The sequence below is a fragment of the Anas acuta genome, chromosome 2, assembly GCF_963932015.1.
Source record: "Anas acuta chromosome 2, bAnaAcu1.1, whole genome shotgun sequence".
Taxonomy (NCBI): Eukaryota; Metazoa; Chordata; class Aves; order Anseriformes; family Anatidae; genus Anas; species Anas acuta.
This window is the reverse complement of record NC_088980.1, coordinates 60,106,232-60,122,635: the sequence shown is the minus strand read 5'-3', so window position 1 is coordinate 60,122,635 and position 16,404 is coordinate 60,106,232. Positions and strand designations below refer to the sequence as shown.

The following is a 16,404-nucleotide window of genomic DNA, read 5'->3' as shown; positions in this document are numbered from 1 at the left end:
TCAGTGAATTAGAAGTTAATCATCACATGCACACTGTGAAACTTTTCCCCATTGGTTTGATAAGAGCATTACTGCTCTGAAGAGTTATACTCTTAAAGCTGTGACTGATTAATGAATTCTTATAATTTAATGAGCAGAAAAGGATGCTTTATTTTTAATGTTTCTGCTGTCTTTCTCAATGTCATGTTCTAAATCCTTCCAATGATTTTGCAGAAATTCGGGAAAAAAATATATAAATTTCTTCACTGTAAGAATCATCTTTTTACTTATTTGTATTTCTTGGCTGCCTTGCTTGAATAATGTTGGTTCAAGAAAATACAGTCTACTCTTTGCATGATGTAAATCTCTGTTATTGTCTGTGTTATACCCAATAAAGAGATGTTTTAAAAAGCTTGTTGTCCCGGACACTGCAGAAGATGCCATGAGAGGTGATGAATGTGGCTTTATTAGACTGTAGTAGCTAGGAACACACTGGGGAAGTATATGCTTAATCCTTACCCAGCCAATGTCACCTTTTCTTGCTAATCCATCTCACCTCCTGGCAGGCTTTCCCACCACAACTCTGTTTCACCTGGGAGAGGCCAGACATTAGCTTGTCATCTGACTAAATTCCAGCATCATTGCTGTAATAACCTCCCCTCATTTTACGTAACACTAGAGGAAGACATTGGCTCTTTACCACAGAGACAGGAGGAGCCATAGCCCCATTTCCAAGACTTTTTTAGGAGGTGCTCTTCATATGATATAAACTATTCTTTAGTCAGAAACCTGGAATAATGAACAATATCCTCCTTGAGATACAAAAACCAGTTTTCAAACAAACCAGCTTGCTAGATGTAGCAGGAAAGGGAGAGAATTTCTCCCCACCTTTCCAAAGTTACAAAGTGTGACAGCCAGCCTCTTTTCTCTATAATAACAGAAAGAAATAAATTTCTTTTGCACAAATATTCTTTAAACAGTGCAGAATGGTTCTGTGGGAAAGGAAACCTCCCCACTGGTTGTGTAGGAATGAATAAAATGGAGATTATGCTTTGGCCCTGTTCCAGCAACTTGCACAGTCTTATTTTCCCCAAATTTCATTTTGTTATATAGCCAAGTGTTTATGAAGGGAAGGAATTGCAGTCCCTGAAGTGAGTGAGGATGTCCTAGGAGTCTAGTTTTTGGAAAAGTGGTGCTGTGGGGGGAGCAGACAGCACCCAGACATTATGCATTAAAAAAATCTGGAGGAGCTGAAATTAGAAGCAGCACTTAAAAAAAATGGAAAAAATAAAATAAATAAATCCTTGAAAAAAGCAAAAATGATTGACCAGAATGGACTTGCAGAGAGAGAGCCTGTATTCCATTAGTGTCTCTTAATACAAAACAATTCTTTTGGAATTAGCATAAATGAGAACAGAATTTTGCTCATACGGAAAAACCCGTTCAAGTATCCATGAAAATCAAGATGCAAAATGCAATATAGTGCCTGGCTGGCAGAGATGGATAGAGAGAGGGAGAGAGAGAGGAAGAGCCATTGACAGCTTAGAATTAGGCTTGTTTATCTTCAAAGAGTGCAAGCCTGAGTCTTGCGTGTTTAACCTGTTCAGCACCAGTGAGTAAAGGGCCTATGCTGCGAGGTACAACAGCTTGCTCTGACAGAGCTGTGCATCCATCACTCCAGAAAAGAGGAAAAATAGTCCCCCTAGTGTACCAAGGCTGTAAAAAGCAGGAGGATCTCTTGCTCAATTCACTAGAGCTGCTACAAGTTCTGCTATGGCATTTGAGCAACTGCGGAAAGATGTTGTTATAAAACCCTGTGTTCTGTGGACTGCAAGGTTTGCAGTTTTTGATGCAGGGAAACATAAACAATCATAAATAAGGAGCAGGAAAAAATAGATGTGTGTTTTAACACATCTTAACTATGAAGTAATTGGCTTTTGCATTACTGTATATTTCTATTCTAATCCTTGCTGTTCTCACCGAGGAAATATATTCTATTATCCTGGAAGAAAGTAGAGACACTGTTATATACAACAATGCTGCTTTCACAACTTCTTAGCTTTGTACCTGGGAGCTAAATCAAATACATTATTCTATCCAAAAGTACTATTTTAATTTTTATTGTTTCAATTAAACAGGAGAAGCATACTGCAAATAGCTGGGGAAAAAAAATCAATCTGAAAGATAGAAAGTCGTTGGTGTCACTGCGCACCACCACTTTTCCTGGATTTCAAAGATCAAATATTTTGATGCAACTCAAAACACAGGCTTTAGATCCCTTTGAACTTGCAGTCTCACAAATTAAGTCATAGTTGAGCCTCTTCCATTTGTAAATCTTGACCATTGCCCCTCTCTTAATAGTTTTAGGTCCAATGGTGCAAGCCTGGCCCATTGTGCCAGGTGCTGCTGTGGCACATAAAGCCTACATGCTCTGACCATCTTCCTCTAGGGTGTGCTGTGGGAATTACACCAATAAAGAGTTTCAAATGAGATGAGAATATCTCTGCTAGGGATGCAGCACAGCTGGAGGGGATGCAATATTTGACGTGTTGTCCTTCAACAGTTTTTCTCGGGTTGGCAACAGGAGAGTGAGCCTGGCATGCTGAGCTCTCCTTTGCACTCTGCTCTCCACCCCAGCCAGCCCTGGGGCAGATTATGGGCCACCTCATTCCCTCACCTTTTTTGATGGATATCCTGAGAGCTAAATTGCCTTTTGAGGAGAAAAACAAGGGTAAGTTTGGGGGGTAGGGATACAATTCCTTGGTGTAATTAAAAAAAAAGTAAAGACAGTCTTTGTCTGACAGTTCTTACAGGACAACAGAGGGGCCCAAAGGATGAGGGATGCCAGTGATTCATGCAGAAGCACTGTCCAGCCATGCATTTTTGTGTATTTTACACAGTGGACTGGCATTTCCCTGGAGAACAGGTTAATGATGGTAAAAGGAGTGGCAGCACAGCTCCTCCTGGGAGTAAGGACCTCCTTCAGCTCTGTGTGAGGCTGGCTGGATGTGTTTTTATGTGCACCACTGTGCTTAGCTGGGTGCTGCAACATGTGTCTACGTTAGTGTCTTTGCTAATTAAAACCCCAGAGAAGTAATTATGAGGTTGAGTTGCTCAGAGAAGTTAAGGAAATTTGAATGATCTTTGCGCAGATACATTACAAAAAGGCTCCTCTTGGAAAGAAACCATAAAATCAACATCTTTTAACTTTCCTTTCAGATTCCTGTGCAGTATTTGCCTTCAGCCTGTCTGTTTGTCCGGAGACAGCCAATGCAATCTCATCTACACACTCCCCCATTTACCAACTGCATTTTGGGCTGCTTATGATGATATGGATGTTGATTGTGGCTTTCACAAGACTGCCTGGATTTTCCACAGAATCGTCCTGAGGGATGAAACCACAGCAAATTCTCAGCTGACCAAAAGGCAGCTCAAGATATTCATTCAGTGTATTTTCTTCCATGAGTAAGAAGCAGATAAGATTTCAGCACAAATGGTGCATTTTAATTATGTTTATAAGTGAAATGCAGAGCAGATGTTGAAAGCACCATTTCAAGTATTCCTACCTCATCCCAGAGGCAGAGTTTCAGTGTTAATATTGCATCTCTCTCTAAAAAATGCTTGTTTTGAAAAATTTTTAAAGCTAAAATATCTTGTTGGCCTAGAAGCAATCCTGGCTCCCTGCACATCTAAGCGTGAATTCTTTTATTGTATTTGAGTTTTGAAATATGTACCAAAACTTCCTTTCTTAAATTTTTATTTTTTTAAGTTTAAAAAATATATTAAAAAGACTAGAATAATGCAAAATAAAATTGATATATCCTGCTCTCTCACTCACCTTAAAACAAACTCTCCTTTACATGCATGTGCGCACACGTACACACACATACATATGTATACATACACATATGTTGCATTATATTCTAAGCATTCCTGGATTCTGGATCTTAAGATTATATTGTAAAAACTATTTGACTGGCAAATGATGTACCTATAATTGGGATATTGTTGATATTATTGCATTTCTTTGGTTATCACACTCTAAGATCAATATTGTCAACACCTTTAAAAAAGAGATAACAACTTCAAAATATTCTCAGAAACTTATTTAAAATGGAAGGGGTGCATTACATTATGCTCAGAGACCAGGCTGCTTTTTTCTGCATTTTAGTTTCTGAAAATCTTTGAAAACCAGCTTTTTTGTACCAGTAACATAAATGTAATTTTAGGAGGCTAGAAAAATGCACTAATATTTATATGAAGCTGTGATGCAGCAAAAATTGTATGGGCTGTTATTCTAACCTATTGCCAGAGGACTGCATTGATCTTCAAAGGGTTAAAGTGCTACCGGGTTACATTAATGTCACCCTTCAGCAATCACTGGCCAATAACATATCAGCAATCAATGCTGTGGCGTGTTGTTCACGACACTCAGTTTTTGGAGACAAGTGGCTGATGTATTTTGACAAGAAGAAAAAAACAGTCTTGGAAATTCTTGCAAATCTTAACTCGGAGAGGAAAATATATGAAACAAACTGCTTCCATTAGAAAAAATGGTAATGTTTGCCGTCATAAGTAACAACATTTTATGTCAGTTCAGTGGAGCAGTGAATGAACCAAAACTCTGCTAACCTTCAAAATGGAAAGGATTCTGTAAGTAGGATTTACATAGTCTGAATATTTTATATTTTGAGTGCTCATCACAGCTCGCATAAACTAATACCTAAATATACATTTCAAATAAAGGGAACATTTAACTTCTGGTGGAGTAAAGGAGCAAGACACATTTTGGGTTGTGAATACTGATGCAGGTTCCGCAGCCCCTGCTCCCTGCTGTCTTGTTGGTAATTTTCTTCTACCAAGTTCTCCTAATCTGTGCGTGTATGGAGAGGAAGTGCAAGGCTGTTTGCTTTGACACAAAGGAAACTTACAGAAAAGAAAAATAAAAAATAATAAAATAAAATAAAATAAAATAAAATAAAATAAAATAATAAAATAAAATAAAATAAAATAAAATAAAATAAAATAAAATAAAATAAAATAAAATAAAATAAAATAAAATAAAATAAAATAAAATAAAAAAATAGGAACTCAGACAGCCATAAAGTAGAAGCATAGAGGGGAAAATAAAAAGCAGAGGCTGTGAGAGGATGCAAGGGGTTAAAGTGCTGACCACTGTCTGCATATATAAAATTATATCACCTTATCTGAAAAGTTTAGGCTCAAAAGAAAAGCCTCGGCTTAAAATGCCTTTTAGGTTTATTAAATCTTTAGGCTGAAGATTACAGCAAGTGTTTTGTCTTTGGTGAGTAGCTGTTTGTCTCACTTTATTTACTTGGTATTGGGTATTTGTCAATGTCATTTCATATCTGCAGAAAATTCATACGTTATATGGAAGTATGTATGTGTGTGAGTGTGCTGAAGGTCACATGACTGTTTCATCCTATTTGGTGGAGCAGCTTGACTTTTTTTCCCTTGCTTTTGGTGATGGTTGTGAGTGCAGAAGTTGATTGACAGATGCATGCCAGAAACCCCCATTCTCCTTTTCAAAGACTACATATGATGGATTGCGATCTTTCAGCTCAGCAGGACACAGGGACCATGCAAGCTGTAATTGGTCAGGTATGGAGTCAGCCATTTCTCAACTCCCCTTTTATTTTTTTTTTTTCACAAGGGTCTAACCATATGATTCACATAATTCATATTTACAGTACCATCTTTCTATCTGTATCTTCAGCTACCAGCAAGTGTAGTACTGAAAGTGAGAAAGGCAAAAGAACCACAATAATCTGGCCAGGGAATCACGAGTTAAACCTAAAATATCATGCTTTTCTTTTAATAAACCTGGTTTATAATTTGGTCTGAGCTTTGCCAAATCAAGCTAGTTATTAATTTACCTTTGTGTTTTGTTTAAATGTGCTGAAGTAGAAGAACTGAAGAGTGAAAGTGTTCTGTTTGCTAGGGAGTTGCTTTCTATTTCTGATGCTGTTCATTATTCCTATATTGACTGTATTCCTATACTACAGGCTGTGGATTTTATTTCCCTCTTTTTCTCTTTATTTATTTTTATTTTTTTTTCCATTTTTTTTTTCTTCTTTTACTCCTAATCCAGATAATGTGTGATTGAGCTTGGTAAATGTAGTAGTCTTTGCTGCTGCGGAGGGGCAGCCTGCAAATTAAACACTGCCACAATCTGAAAGGTCCAGGTGGTCTGCTCGTGCTTCCTAATGCAATCCAGCACAACAGCTTTAATAAACAGCTCTATTTAGTTCTCCCTCCCTGTATCCAGGGAAGGGAACTGGTCTGGGGCTGCTGTGATGAAATGCCAGAAGAATATCTCTCAAAGGCCTCACAAGCTGATTTTTAGAGCTTTTCCGTTTTGTCGTCTTTGTCTTCCAAATGGGTCAGTGAGTCCTTCTCTTTCTGTTTTGTGATTTCTGATAAGTCTGTAGTTTTTCTGTGTGTCTTGTAACTGTGCTGTTTTGAGCTTAGCCAGAAGAGAGAAGAATCATTGTCTTTTCATTTGCTTCGAATAATAACCTGGAGTGGGGACAGAAATTAAATTATTTTCTCCTGTTGTACACGGAAGGCTGTTTCCCTATGAATGCAGCTGGAGTCGGAAGAGGGTGTCTGTTTTTCTTTTCTTCTAACAAAATCTTAAGCGCTCAACACTTTCTCATTAACCACTGCCTTGTAAATCAGTCTCTGGCAAAGGATATTTTTTGAACTCTCAAAAGTTTGTGTTTTTTGCATATGTTTCCAGTGTACTGAACGCATGCTGCTGAAGTGATGACTTAGTATTTGTTTCCTATATATTGATACAATGGTGGAAAAATACGCATCTTGTGCACTGTTTTCAACTAAATTATGGCAAAGCACAGAAGTCCCTCAAAGCACATGGTTTATTAATACCATCGTACACAGTAATGCATTTCTAGGCGGAAAATGTCAAATATGTAATACCATGTTTACCACAGACTTTCATTGCTTTAAATATTTTAAAAATAGAAAATACATTTTTTATTAAAAATCCCCCAAACATTAACAGCTTTCTATTAGGCTGCCTTGCACCTAAAAAAGTGGGGCATATTTGTTGGTATTGCACTGCTTAAAAATACGTATTTTAGAGCGGGTTAATTACCTTTTTGTGTAAACTTGTCCTGTCTTAAAGAGAAATATTTAATGATTGTAAAGCAAATGCAATGGCAAGGTTTTGTGCAAGTACAGTTGACAGAAAATTTATCCTGAAACCTTGATAAATCTCAAAGCTTGTGATATCCCTTTAATGTAACTTTTTCTTTGGCATGTAAGAAAGTGTGAGTTAGCTGTTTTATATTTAAAGCTTGCTAGCTCTAGGAAAGTGATTTTGAGGCTTAAAAGGGTATGAGCATTTTTTTTTTCCCTGGGTGTAACATTGCATATTTCATCAATTAAAAAAAAAAAAGAAAAAAAAAAAAAGTTCAGTGAATAACTGGAAGAATGTTTATTGCATGTGCTACTTAATTTAATTTCCTAAAAATCAATAACACTTCAAAGAAAAATACATGTAGCTATTTTAGGAGACTAACTTTTTTGTTTTATTTTGTTATAATTGATGGATTTAATTATTGTGCAACTTAATTGTTAGGTATTTCAAGCATTTTTTGATCTCTGTGTATGCATATTTACCTATTGTATGTGTTAGTGGACACATCCAAAAATGTTCATAAAACCACAAAATTTGCAAGTATGTTTTTGATTTATTGTTCAGTATTTGGTCACTATTACCATTTGTGAAGATAAAATGAAGTTAAAGAAAATTCTATTTTTGTTATTATTATTATTAAAAAAAGTATACTCTAGTTATAGAATCAAAGACTTACTTAAAACTTGGGAAGCAATCAGCATAATTACCATACATTACTATAACTAGAAATACACATTCATAATGTACTATAATACTCAGCTGAAAAGAGAAAATAACCATCAAAAGACAAACCTTATGCCATGAAATCTTGCCATGTTGTAAGTCTGTATTTGATATTGATAAATAGTAAAGATTTGCATATTTGGGATGTGTATATTGCTAGAAGAGACGTTCATTTCCTGGTGCAATTGTTTTAGAAAAAGTTCTTAAGAGTCTTTATTAACTTTCAAACCTCAGAAATCAAAACTTTAAATAAATGTTTATCATTTTCCTTTTTTTAATCTCAGAATCATGTTTTTTTCTCCAGCTGTGAGAACTAAATTTTGTTTTAGCTAATCCTGCAGATATAGCTTTAAATTCCATCTTGTTTGCTGCTAATGGAGTGTGAACTTGCCTAATTAAAAATCCAAACTATACATGTGTATCTCTGCTCCAATAGAGATCAGAAACACTAGCAGTTATTTGTAGTTCAAACACTCGTCTGTGTATGACACAAAAGTAATAGCAGGAGCATGCTGATCTAAAGGCATTTTCAACACGAAGTACTTGTTCATCATTAAATGCATTTTCCACTTTTTTTTTTTTTTTTTAAATCCTTGATTTCCTCTGTCTCAAGGCACCAGTGTCCACAGTGACTCCCACTGGTGATGGCAATGGTCAGCAGAGCGCTGCAATCCTAACTACTACCTAGCACCTGGCTGTACTGGCTCCAAGGTGCAGAACTGGATGCATGCTTTCCCTCTGGATTTTTCCTCCCCTAAGCAAGCAATTAAACAGCCAAGTACTCTGAAGAACAACCTCCTTGCCTGGTGTGTCAAGATCTAGAAGCTCATTGCTCATTGTGATTTTGATTCATAACTGGAGTGCTTGGAATGAAACCCCGATCCCTGACAGCAGTAGTCTGTAGCATCCTTCCTTGCACACTGAACCATAATATCCATTATTTCTACAAATGCCTTTTGCTTTTAGATATGCAATCAGCTGGATTTTGTGCCACATTCCATGTATAGCCTGAGCTCATTTAAATGAACAGGTAATTAAATGCATCATGTAATTATTCCAAATATTTTTCTACCTTCCGTATTTTCTAAAAATCTGTGCTGTACCTTTTTCTTCTATTTTGCTTTTCTTTTTCTTTCCTTTTTTTTTTTTTTTTTTTTTTTTTTTTTTTTTTTTCAGACCCGAGCTTGTGAGTGACAGGTTAGTTCATCAGCATTACAGCCCTCCTGTTTTTGTCTCATCTCATGCAGACAGGTCACCGTGTCCAATCACCCTTCTGGCTCTGCTGGCCTCAGGGGACCCAAGGCCAGCCTGCCATCTTGATCCACTGGCCTCAGGGCCCGGGCTGGCTGCACATTTCTGTGTTCACTGGTTCTTGCAAATATATGGGGGGTGGGAGGGTGTATGCATGTGCTTAAATAAGATCTCTCTGAAGTGAGAAGAAGTAAATTAGGTAACACTCTTCTTCAAATAAGCACGCCTTTGTGATTATTATTGCGATGTTTGACTTTTCTTTCTACATGCTACCCGTGTTTATTTTATATATTTCAATGGCATCCTCCATGTAACCTCATCATCTGGTAAAAGTTATTTATGCAAGAGTAAACACAGCTCTCTGCCTGTACAGAGTTCTGCTCCTGAGCCCAGTTTAGGTGAGTGATACATTGCTCAGCCGAGGTGGGTCTTCCTGTTCTATGTTTTAGATTCTTGGTTTGGGGTTTATTCGTTGTTTCCTTTTTTTTTTTTTTTTTTTTTTTTTTCTCCACAATTAATGGGGACAGAGCAGGGGGAAAAATGCTTTGGAGAGACCACTCGAGACCACTCATTCCATGGGCCACTTGGAAGTTTGCTCTGTTGTCAGTATTGATTTGTAGTGCAGATCACTGCATACCCAGGAGTTTAATTTTTACCAAATGAAAATTAGGTCTATAGTGTTAGTTTGTCTTAAGCATCTTTAAGTGATTTCTCTTGTAGTAGTAGAGAAGGTCCTTTTCTCTTGGAATACTCATTTGTGTCCCTAATAGACAGGAGCACCTATAACTTAACGCAAACAGAAAAGAACCAACTTACACATAATTTGAAGATGCACTTTGAGAATACATGAAGGAATTAGGCGCTTTCATTACCAGTTTGGGACAAATCCTGTTCTCACAAGCAGGGCCAAACCTTTTGCTGTAAGCATGACTACTTGCATAAGTGAGGTCAGAGTATATGTCCCCTTGGCTGCTCGCTCAGTGCCCAGCACAGACACAGCTGTCCTCTGCAGTCACCAGCAGTCACTTTCTGCACTTTAAGAAAGTGAGAGAGAGGCGTATGGACAGGTACAAGCTGAATGTTGTTTCCAGGAGTAGAGAGGCAGTGTAAACAATAAGAATCATGTTTGAGAAACTTCAAAAACATTTTTTTTTTTAATATTTATGAACAAGCTGGTACTCTGATAATGAAGCATTCCATCTCCACAGAAACGTGCTGTTTTATACGCTCTCCAGCATACTGTGTCCTTAAGAATTATTATTGTAAGGAGATGCAGGAATGTGGCTGTAATATTTTACAGTATAAATATTTGTTGTAGAGGAGTTTGGATCTCGTTAATTTAATATATGTAAATTCTTTGGTCCTAGGCCTGGATTCCAGCAAAAGAATGCATTTCTCTGTTGACTTTTCTTTTTACAGCAAAAGAGATGGATTTTTATCATTTTCATTCATGCTTAAAAAGATTTTTCTTTTTTTTTTTTTTTTTCACACCAAAATCAGGTTTTAATTGAAATCAGCCCTCTAAAAATATATTTATTCATTTTTCCTTATTGAATTACTTTTTTTTCTTTCTTTCTTTTTTCCTATTCCATGTGCTTCTCTGCTGTCTCATGTGTTAGTTTGTGGGTCAGGCCAATTAAGAGGTCAAAGCTCTAAAAAGCTGTGATTTGCACTCTGTGTATATTCACTGTTATTCTAATGGTAAAAGAAAAATAATGTAGGTCAGATGACCTTTAAATTGCTGGGCAAGCAACACTCGTCCAGTGATGTAGATTTTTATCTTTTGGCAATGCATTTACATTCAAGTACCTCTGTGTTTCCTAGATGGTAGGCTGATAAACTAAATACCAATCTGGGCTACTTCTGTATGTACAGTACATAGAAGTGACTGTGCTGAGCATCTTATCTCACACTGACCTGTAGCTGTAACAAGACTTTTATTTTTCTTCTCTGATCTAACTGCAACTCAAATGGGAGAAAATAAAAGGACAATTGAAGACAAATTGTATGTAGCATTTTCAACATTAGATGAGGGCATGGCAAAATATTCTTGTTCCTGTGATTTACATCTCTCAGTGGCATTTACTTGCAATGCTACTTCTTTTCCTGAAATTGTAAAAATGGCAGGAAGAACTTCAGACCACTCAATTCTGAATATACACGTGATTATGTCTCATTTAAATTAATAGGACTTATGCCTGTACTTAAAAGTTGCTCAGCAACTTAAGTGCATGTAAGAAGTCTGCAGCTGCTGAATCTTTAGGTATGTGAGCAACGCCTGCTGCCTCAAGCTGCACAGCACAGCACTGAGCTCAGTGGGACTCCTCACGTAAATAACACTTTCCAGGATCTGGTCCAACTTGCCTATTGAGCAACTGTCACAGCTAATAAATATAACTAAGCCTGGTTTAAATGCCAGCTAAATAATTGTAATGTAAACTCTTATAATTAGAACTGACGATTAGGATTAAAGATAGTAATTCAAAGCCCTTGAACATTTTTAGGTTTCAAGGATGTCAGGCTACAGGTAAATGGACTATAGCTTCAGGGTTTTTGTTTTATCATTGGCTTTGAAACCTCTGTGATATGTAGGACTATTTCTTCAAAAGAGGAAGATTAGTTGTTGATATTTGCTACTGATTCTCTGTTGACTGGTAGTGCTGTTCCACAGGAGAGCTTTATCTAACTGTTAGTTCAAAAGAAAATTTTGAAGATCAAGAGACTGATCTAAATTCCTAGCCATTTTGAAAAGTGGTAGAGGGAGCAAGCTGGAAAAAGAAAGCGGGAGGGGACACAAAAAGCTTTATTCCAATCCAATCTTACATTATCAATCACTTAAATTTTCTTGAGTTATTTAAAATAGATTTTGTAGTTACTAAGATTAAAAAAGCCTATTATTATTATCAAAGAGTGATATAATTTGTAAACACCACACTTTATTATAGCAAAATTAGGTCCAGCAAGTTCTTATGCAGTCTCCCTTTCACTCACATGCATAACAGCAATCAATGTCATTAACGCTTGTGCATTAAAGTTGAGGAAATGTGTTTTGGGGAAGAGAACTTTGAAACATGGTCTTACTCTCAGGTGTACCGCACAGCTGTCCTGTGCCTGTTGCTTGTGCCAGTAAGGATTTACAGGGCCAGATGCTGACATTTGTTCTTGTCAAAACAGGTGGGTCCAGTCTTGATGGGTTTTCATGGACCACCTTACTGTAAAACAAATCCCATAATTTGATAAGCACTACTTCAAAATCTTACTTGCAAGAGTAACTTTTGCTCCTGTGATGTTTCCAGAGAGTGTTACATATAACACAGCAAGTGTTACTTACGCAGCATGATCTGTTTGGACTGCTAACTCTTTGCAGGATGAGGCTCTCTACTCACAGGTGGGTATTGCAAAGAGAACCAGGTACTTAAGCAAAATGAAAGTGTTAGAAAGGAAATTCATGTTACTTCAGTCACTGATTTCATCAGGTAATTCATATTTTACAAGTTTGTAGCATTTTCAGGGCTTTCAGGTTTATGTGTCTGAAAGACACAATCAAAGAAACAAAGAAGACACAATCCAGCTGTGCAATGGTTTCCAAAAAGGAAATGCTATAAGGGCAATAATAAAAGACAAAAGTGTTTTTATTTTTATTTTTTTTGTCACTCCCTGCTATGGAAACAAGAGATTCAAGCAACAGAAAATAACAGGGTATAAGCTTTTTACAGGCAGATTAGTGAAAATCATGTTAATCATATTGCGAAACAGCTGCTGTTTAGACATGCTATCACAGACACTGCTGTATCAGAATATCGTCCTTTTCACCAAACTGTTTTTATCTCTAACTACTTTTCCACTTACTGAGCCAACCTGTGAAGCTCTAACACAGATTTTACTTGAGCTTCACTTGCATTTCCTGTGCAATGAAGTAAGGGGAAGTTCTGCTGGAATAACAAGTCTATTTGTTTTTATTATTATTATTTCAAAGAAACAGTGACTTTGGCCCATTTCTGGAAGTTATGTTAAAAAAAATATATAAATTGCAGCACAGACTAAGACTGAAAGAGCAATATTCATATTTAAGGCATTTCAAATCTTGAAATGACTTTTTTTTTTTCAATGACTTAAAGTCACTGTCTGCTATCAATAGCAAACTGGCAACAGTTTCCATTTATTCATATTCTAACATAGGTGATTAAAGGCTATATTTTATTAAAATTGATAAAAATAGAGAACTGCACCTGATCGCTAAACAATCCAGATTTAAAAATTAAAAATGGTTAAACATGTAAATAGCTCTAACATGGTTTAGGGCAGACAATTCTGAGATATTGTGGTGATTGCTATATCTATTGGTACTGGAACCAGATGCTTAACGCTTTCAGAGTCCTGGACTTCCCACCAGTTTAGGACTTTGTTCCAGCAAGTCCCGAGTGTTTTCAAAGGCCTTTGAGGCAGGATTTGGCCCTGAAGGTTCCAAGGGAAAATGTTTCATTTGATATTTTTTCCAGCTCAGACAATGTTAATGAAGGAAAAATGGTTTCCCATGAAAATTGTTAAGTGTCTAGTGAAAGAAAATCTAGGGAACAAACAGCTATTGCAGGATTTCTGGCCATAAGTCTTACCTTTCCCTCACTCTGCCCATCCCTTTCTGTGTACAAAACGTGCTTCACATTCTTCTAGTGGATTATACAAAGCAGAAATAATATCTGCAAACAAGAAGCTCTCAGTCTTTTGGAGGAAAGGTTGAAAGTTGTGGCAAATGCAAAAATGGCTTCTAATGTGGAAGAATAAAGCAGAGAACATCAAATTCATTTCACTTAGTGTCATTCATGATGATTTATCTTTATAGTCAGGGCAAACTGTGGTCTCAAAGCTGAAACAATTTTTTTTTCTTTAAGAGAAAAAAAAAATCCACGCTAAAACAGGATGTTCCAGCTTGGTTCTTATATCCTTAGGGTTGCAATATTGAATTCAGAATTGGGAAGCTTAATCTTGCAGCCAGATTTGACAAACAGTAGGTAGAAATGTTGGTTTGTGTATTGTAATATTCATGGTTGGAAATAAAGAAAGATCAGATTTCTTCCAGAAGTTTGGATGTAGTATGGAGTTTGGATGCACCACCTGCTCCAGCTTCTCACCAGAAAAGGCAGAAAACCCATGCATGTAAGCCAGTGAGAAAAGCTCACACTTTCAAAGCCTGACCGAAGACAAACTGTGAGGGTTTGTTAATGGATCTGAACACAGTTATCTTTTTGTTTGTTTTATTGATGTTGCTTATTTGAAGGGCCATCATGAAACCATTGAAGCACATCCACAAGTGCACACCCACACACTGATCAGAAAAGCTCACATCAGCACCACATTGCACATTAGACTATGTGACACTGAAGGCTTGGATGTCACCTGGCCTCAGTGGGATTTAGACATGTACAGCCAAAAAAATAAGCTCTAATCCAGCTCTACTCCATTACTGCTGGAGAGCAGGTGTCTGTGTGCAGGTAGGTGAAAACCTGGAGGCTTCACCTGAGATCTTAGGTTGAGCAATCGACTTATTGGCCGCTGTTGGCCACCAGTAAGACCTGGGTTTTGAATAATCAGTCAAAAGAAGCACTGAAGTCTGGTGTTTCATTCCCCGCATGTATTGGCTGCAGTTTATTTTTTCAACTCCTGCTGGATTCTTAGCAAGAGGAGAAATTGAGGGTTGCCCCCTAACTAGGGAATTAGAGTGACCCTGTGATAAATTTTAACCCAAGAGGCACTGTGGATATTCAGCAAGCCTTTGTTCTGTTCTGCTCATCTCCTTATGCCAAGCCCATCACCATAGTTATTAGATCTCAAAGATTACATTCTTTGATCTAGTGCTTTCTAAATCCTTAAACCACAGTTTATTTATTTAAAGGTTATATCCAGCATTGGATTGGATTGTAAAGTACCCTTTGACTCTTTCATGAAGGACACAGTAGAAACACATGCTGCTGAAGGAGTATTTCCTTCTGATCACAAAGAACCACAGAATTTTATTGAATTAAGAACTGCACAGGAATCTATACTTTTAATCCGGCCAGTGTGTTGAATTTTTTGTTTTACCTCATTGGTACAGTGATATCATTCTTTTCTGATGAAACAGGCATTCATTAGGTATGTAGGTGAATCTCAGATAGTCTCTAAATTAATAACAAAAATAGTAAACAAATAAAACCTTGCAAAGTAACCTCACATTTCCCTAAGAAAATTAATTCACGCTAAACCCCATCCAGATGTTAAAAGTGCACGTATTCAAGATGTGTTCTTGGGGTCTGTTTTTGATCTGATGTTTACCAGTGTGAATCACAAGTAACTCTGCAGAGCTAAATAGAGTTACATTAGGGTAAACATGATCAACAGCAGCTTTTAAGCTTGTTCCATCAGATTCAGAAGCCCTTACATGAGCAAATTTCCCAGTGTAGTCTACAATGCTTGATTAATTATGAACTGTGTGATGTGACTACTAAGCAAAATAGCAAGAAAGCAAAAGAAAAGGACACTGAAATTGAGCCCAGTGTGCTCTATCCCCTGACTGATATTAATTATACAGGATTCAAACTGGTCTCTTTTTTTTTCCAATCAGTCCTGCAAGGCAAACTGTAAGAATTCTCATGCAATTTCCCTTAATTCCAGAATAACCAAGACCAGAATTGGCACCTGAAAAGAGAAATCTTATTAAAAATAGCTATTATTGTTTCATTCTTTAATGCCTGTGTTTGGTTATTTTTCTTTTTTTGAGAAGCTTAGCCCCTGGAGATAGTAGCCTGATTCTACTTTATACTTAGTCTTCTTTATATCATCTTCCAGTACAAAACAGCTGTAAAGTGGGTGTAAAAGTCATTCATTTATGTGTACTTCAAAGCTTCTATATTTCCAGAATGGAAGAAAATCACCATAGTGTAAATGGGAATCAGGCCCAAATAGATAGAAGGGAATTTCCATTTTTCCAGATGGAAATGGAAAAGGAATAGGCAGAAATCAGACAGGGGGAAGAGAAGGAATATGATTTATTTAGTTGCATATAGGTGTCCATTAACATCCATTCTTCTGATCAACTGAAATGAAAAAAAGAAATGGTGAAAGGGCCAGATCCTGTTTTACCTACCATCAACTGTACATTTGCTGGCAGTAATGAAAGCACGAAAGAGAGGGAAAGTGAGCACCAGTCAAACCATAGTAGTCAGTAACTGACAACAGAACCAAAACAAAATAAAGACTGCTTTCTCAATCAATCAAGTCCATTACTGTTT

The 16,404-nt window shown here is 36.9% G+C and overlaps 1 protein-coding gene across 1 annotated transcript in view; it reads left to right on the top strand.

Moving 5' to 3' along the window:
- The first annotated feature begins 6,181 nt into the window (after positions 1-6,181).
- Positions 6,182-16,404, top strand: part of POU6F2 (POU class 6 homeobox 2) — a 312,647-nt gene continuing 302,424 nt past the window's right edge. The window contains exon 1 of the mRNA XM_068674957.1: positions 6,182-6,382. The gene's annotated coding sequence lies outside the window, so the exon portion shown is untranslated. The remainder of the gene's footprint in view (positions 6,383-16,404) is intronic.